Consider the following 8,975-nt stretch of genomic DNA (forward strand, 5'->3'; position numbering starts at 1 on the left):
GTGAATGGTGCTGTTCTTACTCGGCTACCTCTTTTTTAAAAAAAAAAAACAACTAACAATTATCATTTATTTCTTCCATCTGGATTTATTCCTTCACTTCTATCACAACTATTAATTAGCTGGTGACCTTTTGGTGCCATACCGACCAAAAAGATTTCCAATTCTCACTTAGACTACCCTTCTCATTGTGATTAGCAGTGACCACTCAAAAGCCTAGAATCTTTGAATTTCCAGGATTAATCTTCACCTGATATCTAAGCACATTTCTGACATTAATTGTCATGACTTACTAACAAAATGTTTTTTTCTCAACATAGCCTTCTAACATAGGTAAAGTACATGAATTAAGAACTATTGTTAAGTCATTATTGGAAGGAGCAATTATATATTTAAATATAGGTTCTTTATTTGGCATTTACTAGCTAAAATTTTTTTTGCCAGTCCTGGGGTTTGAACTCAGTCCAGGGTACCCTTCCTGGGATTTTTTCTTTTTTTTCTTTTTTCTTTTTTGCTTAAGGCTTTCACTCTACCACTTGAGACACAGCACCACTTCCTTTTCTGTTTATGTGGTACTGAGGAATTGAACCCAGGATTTCTTGCATTCTAAGCAATCACTGTACCATGAAGCCACATTCCCAGAGCCCTAATTGACTTTCTTAATATGGCATTGCTTTTTCATTCCATTACTATGTATTATAATTTAGGCTAGGTGGTAGAAAAGCAAGTGGAAAACAATAATAAGTCCAGTAAGGCTGACATTCCTATCACACCCCTAAAGAATTACACTGTTAAGACTTACAGGACTCATAGGGATGTTGCATGTTACATTATTATATTAAAAAACATAAAAAGACATCCCCAACATCCATAACATTCTACTTACACTTTCAAGTTCAAGAGCCAAAAATCTAAGCCTTTTTATCGATTGGGTGTATTTCCTAGGAAGGAAGAAGGAGAATGTGGAAGGTGATGTTGGAAAAATATGTATATTGGCTCCCAGTCCAATTTTTTGCACTTTTAAAGTATGCTACTGATGAACTCCCACATCTACTTTAATATGCTGTCTGCACAAGATGAAGATAAATGAAGACATTTATTCTGGTGGATAGTCACATATATTATCAAAATCCAGATCTGGAAAAAAAGTTACCAATATAAAATATTGTCTATAAAATGATTTCATGTGCTAGCAGAAAAAAATGTAGTATTGAAATGATTAGTCCAGCATTCTTTGAGATTTTATGCTGTCTCAGTATTAAGATGTTCTCTAATTCCAGTAACATGGAAGCACAAAAGACATGATTTGAAGATCTCAGTAGTTTTAGAAACAAAGGAACATAATGATTTCCTTCCTGCAGAGACATGTGATGGCAAGTATGACTGATTGTGTTATAGTTCTCTTCTTTTTCCTCTTTATCCCAAGTATTGCATATCTTGGCATATTAGTCTGTCCTGCATCAGCTTCCTGTAGGTGAGATTTACCTCTACACTACAATGTCAAGATGGGTCACGTGACTTACTTCGGCTTACAAAAATGAACCAGAAGTGGTCAAAGGCTATGTCTAGGGGAAGATTTCTATCCCATTGTCTGTGTCTAAGAGCTAACTTCCTTTCCCTTCCCTATAAAAATAGCATATTTCCAGAGAGAATCTTTTTTCAACTTATATACTGGAAGAATATAACATGTAAAATTGAAGCAAAATTCAAACACAGCAAGAATTAAGTGAATATTAGAATGTGATATTAATATGTTACCTTCTTACCTTTCTTGTATGACTACAGCACATCAGAATTTAAGAAATACTAAACAAGTACTAAACAAATAGATAACACTTCCTGTTTGATGCTATTACATTTTTTAAATAAATAAGCATTCTCTATGTGATCACTTGAGGGGTTAACTTTTTCTATAAATGTTTTCAATCACTCTAGAGCACTGTATCTAACATCCACAATCATTATCCAGACCTTGTGATTGAGATGAGGAAGAAAAAATTATCTAGATTTCTCGCTTCTCTTTTCCTCTTCTCCTTTTTCTAGTGATAATTCTCATCCTTTCTCCAAATTCTCCTATTAAGAAAGGAAGAATGACACATTGTGGATACCAAGCAAAAGGCTTCAAAGCCAGAATTTTATTCTTTCAGAAATATGTGAAATAAATCAGAGTGGCTCAAGGAAGAAGAAAAGCATGATTTTTTTCCCCTTCTGGCTTCAACAATAGAGTCTGAACACGACTCTAAACATCTAATAAACAATTTTCCTTGGCTAATTTTTAAAAAATATTGTTTTTAAATAAATAATGATTTTAACAATTAAAAAATTTAAAATATATAGTAATTTGTTGTTTGCTTTTAGTAGGCATGAAATAAGACTGCATTAACATTGTGTGAGTTGAGAGGCTAAATTTTATCAGAATCCAAACAAAATGAAAAATATATGATGTTAAGAAAATAGTTTTTAGGTACATTTTCAACATGACATACACACAGGGACATTTTTTTCTTCTTTTTCTCTCCACACTTCAATAAGCAGTTCATATAATTCAAATACTGTGTTTCTTTCAGAAATAGATTACACATAAACAAGTTAAAAGAAGAGAACCAATATTGTTGGTGCATTCTTTAAAAATAGCAGTCAAATAACTATTAACCATAATTCCAAAATAATAACAATCAAATGCTATTGAAAAGAGAAGATTGTAAACAGAATATACAAAAAGTGATAGTGCCAGAACTGCTTCAGGAACTGCTGTCTGATAATTAAGATTTCTAGTACATGATAATGTTTTAATCAGGATTAAATGCTTTCAGGAACCAAATTTTTTCTAGTTATATTTTATTGAAGAAATATGTTGTTCAAAAGTAATGAAAGGGTAGCAGCTTATAACCTGTAGAAAAAATGCTTACACACTCATTGTGGTAGACAGTAAAATACCTTCCCAAAATATCTTTAGTCCCGAAATATCCAATCAATCAAATGTAGATTTACATTTTACGTATAAGTTTGTAAAGTAATCACCTTTCATTACCCAAGGAACACAAATTTGATTAATTATCAGATGGGCAAAGTATACTCAAAAGTCCCAGCTGTAGTTCAAAAGGGACATCATTAGGTAAGAATCATCAGAAAGATGTGAAGATGCTATATTAGAAGATTAAGGAAAAGACAAGAACAAAAATACTGAAGTTTTTGGAAAGCGGAAAAGGAAGTAAATGTCTTTTCCACTAGAATCACCTGAAAAAATATTTTAACTCTGTAGGAGTCTCAATTTTAATCTAGTGAGACTTATTTTAGATTTCTGTCCTTTAGAAATGTAAATGATAAATACGGATTATTCATGACAATTATCTTGTAGAAATATTATACAGCAGATTTGGTGTAATAAGCTAACTCAACTACAGCCCTTTCCTGATGCAACTACAAGGGTACCATGTATCCTAGTTTCTGAGAATAAGGAAAAGTTGCCACCAGCTTTGTACACATGTATGATGTACATACTACTAAGGTCCTTGCATTAATGAAGTCTTGAATTCCTAAATAATATTTAAATAAGAAGATCCCTATCTTCATTTTCATATTTGGGGATCACTAAGTACCAATGTTATGTAGAAGGCTAGGGTAAGAATATAGAAATGATATCTGTCTCCTGTTATTATAAAGATAATTTATGTTATTTTGATTTACAGTTTCTTAGGTAATAATAAAGGTAAAACCGAAACAGTAACTCAATCTTCTCTACTTCCTATCTTTCCAACAGAAATTAGAGAATCCAGTAAAGATAAGCAATCCCAGGATGGTATAGGATGTTATAGGATCACCAGATGGTGAAAAAGAAGTTAACCAAAATGGGTCCCATGGAACAATGGGGGAAAATATCTACACCTACAGATTGTGATACAGCTAGAGAATAATTTGCACTATGCTAAGTCTTTGACATTTTAGCTACTTTCATCTCTTAGGAAATGACTTTATTAATACTCAAGGGTTTGCAGTTTATAACCCAGCAACAAATTATGCTTCTAAATATAATCAAGCATGATACTAAGAGTAACCAAGGCTACTTGTATTGCTATAGCTGATAAGAATGATCTTGGGGAATAGTCAAACAATCTTGAACTTCTTCATACCTTTCCTCTTCTCCAACATGAGAAGTCCTAGTCTAGATATGTAAAATTTCAAAAAAGGATTTTTATATTTTTTTATCATTCACACTAAAGCAAATACACTTTTCCTCTTTGCAATCCTGACTTTGAACGAGTCAGACCCTCACCATTATTTTATACACAAACGTTTACTGCTTTGGCTTAGTTGTTTTCTTGCCTTTGCGTGTTGCTCTCTATTATTTTGGCAACTACATAGAAAAAAAAGATAAATCCATTTTACTTATGTTGGATTGTTCAAAGTCAAGCTGTCTTCAGTTTTCTTTTCCCTTCTTCACTGTTAATTGAAGTTTAATATTGCTCTTTAAATGATAACAAAAACGTGATACTTTAACGTATATTCTCATTGAAACCAGTGAAAACAGGAGTGTCGGCAATTGTTTTATAATTGTTTCAAATATTTTCCTTGGCTATTTTCATTATTGCCTTTGTTCCTGTCTTCTAATCAGGAACACAAGGTTACACAAAAGATCTTCCTAAGGAATAGGATGTTTGGCAGAAAAAAATAGATATATAATTAAAGGTTTTCATCTCTTAAGAGACTGAAAAGCTCAGAAGACATTTTGTTATTACTTGTACAGTTAAGATGACTTGAATGTTTTGATTCTTAAACTAAGTGAAATGCATGTAAAATGTTACAGTTGTTCCAAAAAACGATTAGGGTTTATATTTTTCTGCTTCAATGAGATGAAACCTCTTACAAGGTTGGAGGGCCTATTTATTTTAAGGTAGAAGGGTTAATGTTAGAAAGCCAAGGGAGATTCCTAAAACAACACTTCCTATCACATATCAGTTAATTATACTTTTGACATATAAGTATATAATCACGCAAATATGAAATGAGTGAGAAATGTGTGATTTACACAATTGATTCAATGACAACTAAAACCAGACTTCACTTCTCTACGTTTATATAAACTAGTATATCTACTGAGGATTTAAAAGTTTTTATAATACATATTTTAACATTTATACCAAAATATTAGTTTTGTAACTGTTTATTTTTAATTTTTGTCTGTCATGGAGCTTGAAATCTTGACCTGGACGATGTTGGTCAGGTCTTCAGCTCAAGACTAATGCTCTACCACTTGAGCCACAGCCAGTTTTCTGGTGGATCATTGGAGATAAGAGTCTCATGGTCTTTCCTGCCTAGGCTGGCTTTGAACCATGATTCTCACCTCTCAGCCTCCTTTGTAAATAGGGTTATAAGCATGAGCCATTGGTGCCTAGCAACATAAATATTTTTTACACATTTATGAAGTATGGAGTGGTAATCCCATTCATTTATATGTTGTTCAATGATCAAGCCACATCATATCCATTAATTTCTGCATGTAACATTTCTTCATGGGGAAAATGCTCAAAAACTTATCTTCTGGCTGTGATGAAATATCTATTCTTAACTATAATCACTTTACTTCTTGTAGTATAAAATTAATATATTTACTTTTAGTCATGGAAGTTTGCTAATTACATTTATATAAAACATGAATTGTAAAGTGAAAGAAATTCATAGTTCTTTTACTTGTTTAAAGAAAATAATTATGCATTTTTTCAAGTATATTTCTTTGAGAATGTGTAGCATTCATTGATTTAACTGTTAAAATTGATAAGAGTTACATTATATCAAGTAGATTCAAACTTGTATTTAAAAATTGCACACTGAACACAAATAGACTTCACTTTCTTCTAAGACATAATTAAAATAATAGTATAGCAAAGCGTGGTGTTAGTTGTTCATGTGTAAAATCATAGAAACTCAGGAAGCTAACACCTGAATATTTTAGCTCAATATCAGTCCAAACAGGCAAAAATGTGAAAACTTATCTCCAAGTATCCAGCAGGAGGCAGAAGGTGAGGATGTGGCTCAAGGAATAGAATGTCATCAGCCATGAGCAAAAAATACAAGGGAGACCATTAAACATTGAGTTCAAGCACTAAAAATGGCATATACACAAAAGACAACAACAAAAAATAGTATAAGCATCAATAATGAAGACAAAATAGTAGAAAAAATCATGAGAAATGTTGTGAAAACATCTGGAAGACAAAAATTATTAGACAGAATTTTGATTCATGAGAGGTAAAAGTCACAGTATAATTTGGACAATCTCATTGTAGTCATTTGTGTTGAAACCTGGCTATTGGGTAACATGAGTCAGGTAATGAGTACATTTCCTTTTATAAAATGTCTTCAGTTCCCTCACTTGTTCCCAGTCCCACCCTCCTGTCCCTACCCGTGTGTTAAATAGTTCACTTTCATCAATGTTCAATGAACTCCACTGCTGCAATTTTTCACTAACAAAGAAAAACACAACTAAGAAAAAAATGAACCTCATTTTGCACGTGGTCTTTTATATTGTGGTCCTTTGTACTTGTTGATTATGTGACTATCTCATGAGTCTGGGCTTGAATCACTAGGGAGGGCTACTAGAAGAAAATTTCAAAATCTAGAGCAGCTAACACAGCTGTGCAGTTGTTTGTGGGTTTCGCTACAGTAGCAGCAGGACATATGATATACAAAGGAAATGATTCCAGTGCTTTACAGTCCAGAATGTGATGAAAAGCATACTTTTATCTTCTTAGATGAAATAAGAAGACCACACTTTAAAAACTAACTAAACGATCAGCCCTTTAAATAACATTGCCATCTTTTAGGCACTCCATATAATTCAAGTCCTTCATCTCCCCACAACCATTGCTGCCATTCACAATCATTGCTAAGGTGAATATCCAGTTCTTTTTGATATTTCAAATGCTTTAGGAGCAATATAAACAATAATACAAGTTGTTGAGAAAAGTTAATTTAGAATCAGTAAACAAATCAGATTCAACTCTATAGCATAACCTTTAGGAAAAATGAATTAAGGATTATGGCATGTCCTTTGTAATTTAATATTAGACATTAGGGCAAAATGCCAGAAAAAGACTCTGCAAGAAGGAAAGAGAAGTATTTGATACGATATATTAAAGATTAACTAGGGAAAAGCAATTTTACCTACAGGTTCTATTATATGATAACATACTTTTGTCTACTAATCAGAGAGACTCAAAAAGATTTTTAATTATGATATGAAAAATGCATCATCATGAATGAATGAAATCACGGAGTGGATGGCTCATTATTCTCATTATTTTGAATTATCTGGTGTTTTTGTTTGTGTGGAAGTATGAATGTATGTTATGTCTGGGGAGGAAAGTTTGATTATTAGATCATTGTGTGATACCCAGTGTCAGGAACCTAACATGAGTCAGAGTGGTAAATATGTATGTGTGTGTGTGTGTGTGTGTGTGTGTGTGTGTGTGTGTGTGTGTGTGTGTGTGTGTGTGCCTGGAAGTCTATATATAAAAAGAAGTATCTTATTTCCCTAAGGGTATATATATATATAATTCTATTAGGTGTACTACATTAATGACAGCAGATAAAAGTAATAAACATTTGGGGGCTTATGTTTATGTTCGTATGATTGCATGAACAAGCTAAAAAGTTATGTTTGGGGTATGAGTTTTATAGAAGGTCAGCTGAAAATATAAACAATTGGAATCTTGAGAAAGATATCAATGGCAATCATTTCAGTGTAGATCAATTTTAGACAACACTTGCAAAGGTATGCAATCCTATATGTAAATGCAACATTTATTGATTTTCCAAAGCTACACTATTATAGAAATTTGTAGGAAAACAAGTTAAATTATAAAAACACAAAAGTAATATGATTATTCATTGCATAGTTTTACATTTTAGTTTCCTCAAGTAAAAATACCATTTATTTCTTCTGTATAGGAAGGAAAAACCTAAATATTACAGTTTGTGCCATATTTCACATTGGGAAGCATTGCCTATATCAATAAGTTTATTTCTTTTGTTTCTGTTTTCCTATTCATAATGCGTCTTCTCATAGTATTTTTCTAAGGACTTTTTCTTTCTCCCAGATTGGGGCTTAAACATAACTCATGATCTCAGTTTGTTTGCTAACAGTAATCAGTCTACCATTTGAATCATGCCTCCAGCTCAGAAATTTTTTAAGTTAATTGGAGTTAGAGCCTCATAAACCTTCCTACCAGGTGGAAAACCATTATCCCCCAAGTCTCATCTTTCTTAATCACTAGGATTATAGAGATGAATCATGGACCCCAAGAATCGATGACTTTTCATGTCTTATAGATTCCACATGTTTGCTAGTAATTGTAATAGTAAATGACCACAGATTGGGTAGCATTAACACTGTAAATAAATTGCCTCTGAGTTGGTGGAACTAGAAGTCCAAGATCAGAGTTGGCTTCTTCTGAGTCCTCTTTCCTTAGCATATTCAAGGCCTTCTGCATCTATTGGAGGAGACTTCCACTTAAATGCTATCTTTGAGATTTTTTCAATATACAATCACTTTCTAATGCAGTGGTTTTTTGATAGTAAGATTTTAATGGGACCGTATTCAACACATAAAATATTACTTAATGGACTGAAGAAAATCTCATAGGAAATTATTTGGTTTGGGCATGGAAGTTGTGGTTATACTATAAAAAATTAGCAAAAGAGGTAAAGGTTTTATTAGAGCTTGTAACACCAGTATGAAGTCTTAACCTTAGACATGCCACATTCTTACCTGGTACATAATTAAATTCCTAGCTGTACTGGAGGATTGAACCTAAAACCCTATACTTGTTAAACGGCATATCTACTACTGCCATACCTTCAGATTGTAATTGGTTTGCTTATTTTGAGGTAGTATCAGTATGCCTGGGCCTGATTGGACTGTGGTCCTCCTAACACAAGCAAAAAATATTGCACCCAGCAAATGGTTAGAGTTTCTGAAA

Source organism: Dipodomys spectabilis, unplaced genomic scaffold, assembly GCF_019054845.1.
Source record: "Dipodomys spectabilis isolate Male_0828 unplaced genomic scaffold, ASM1905484v1 ptg000583l, whole genome shotgun sequence".
NCBI classification, from domain to species: domain Eukaryota; kingdom Metazoa; phylum Chordata; class Mammalia; order Rodentia; family Heteromyidae; genus Dipodomys; species Dipodomys spectabilis.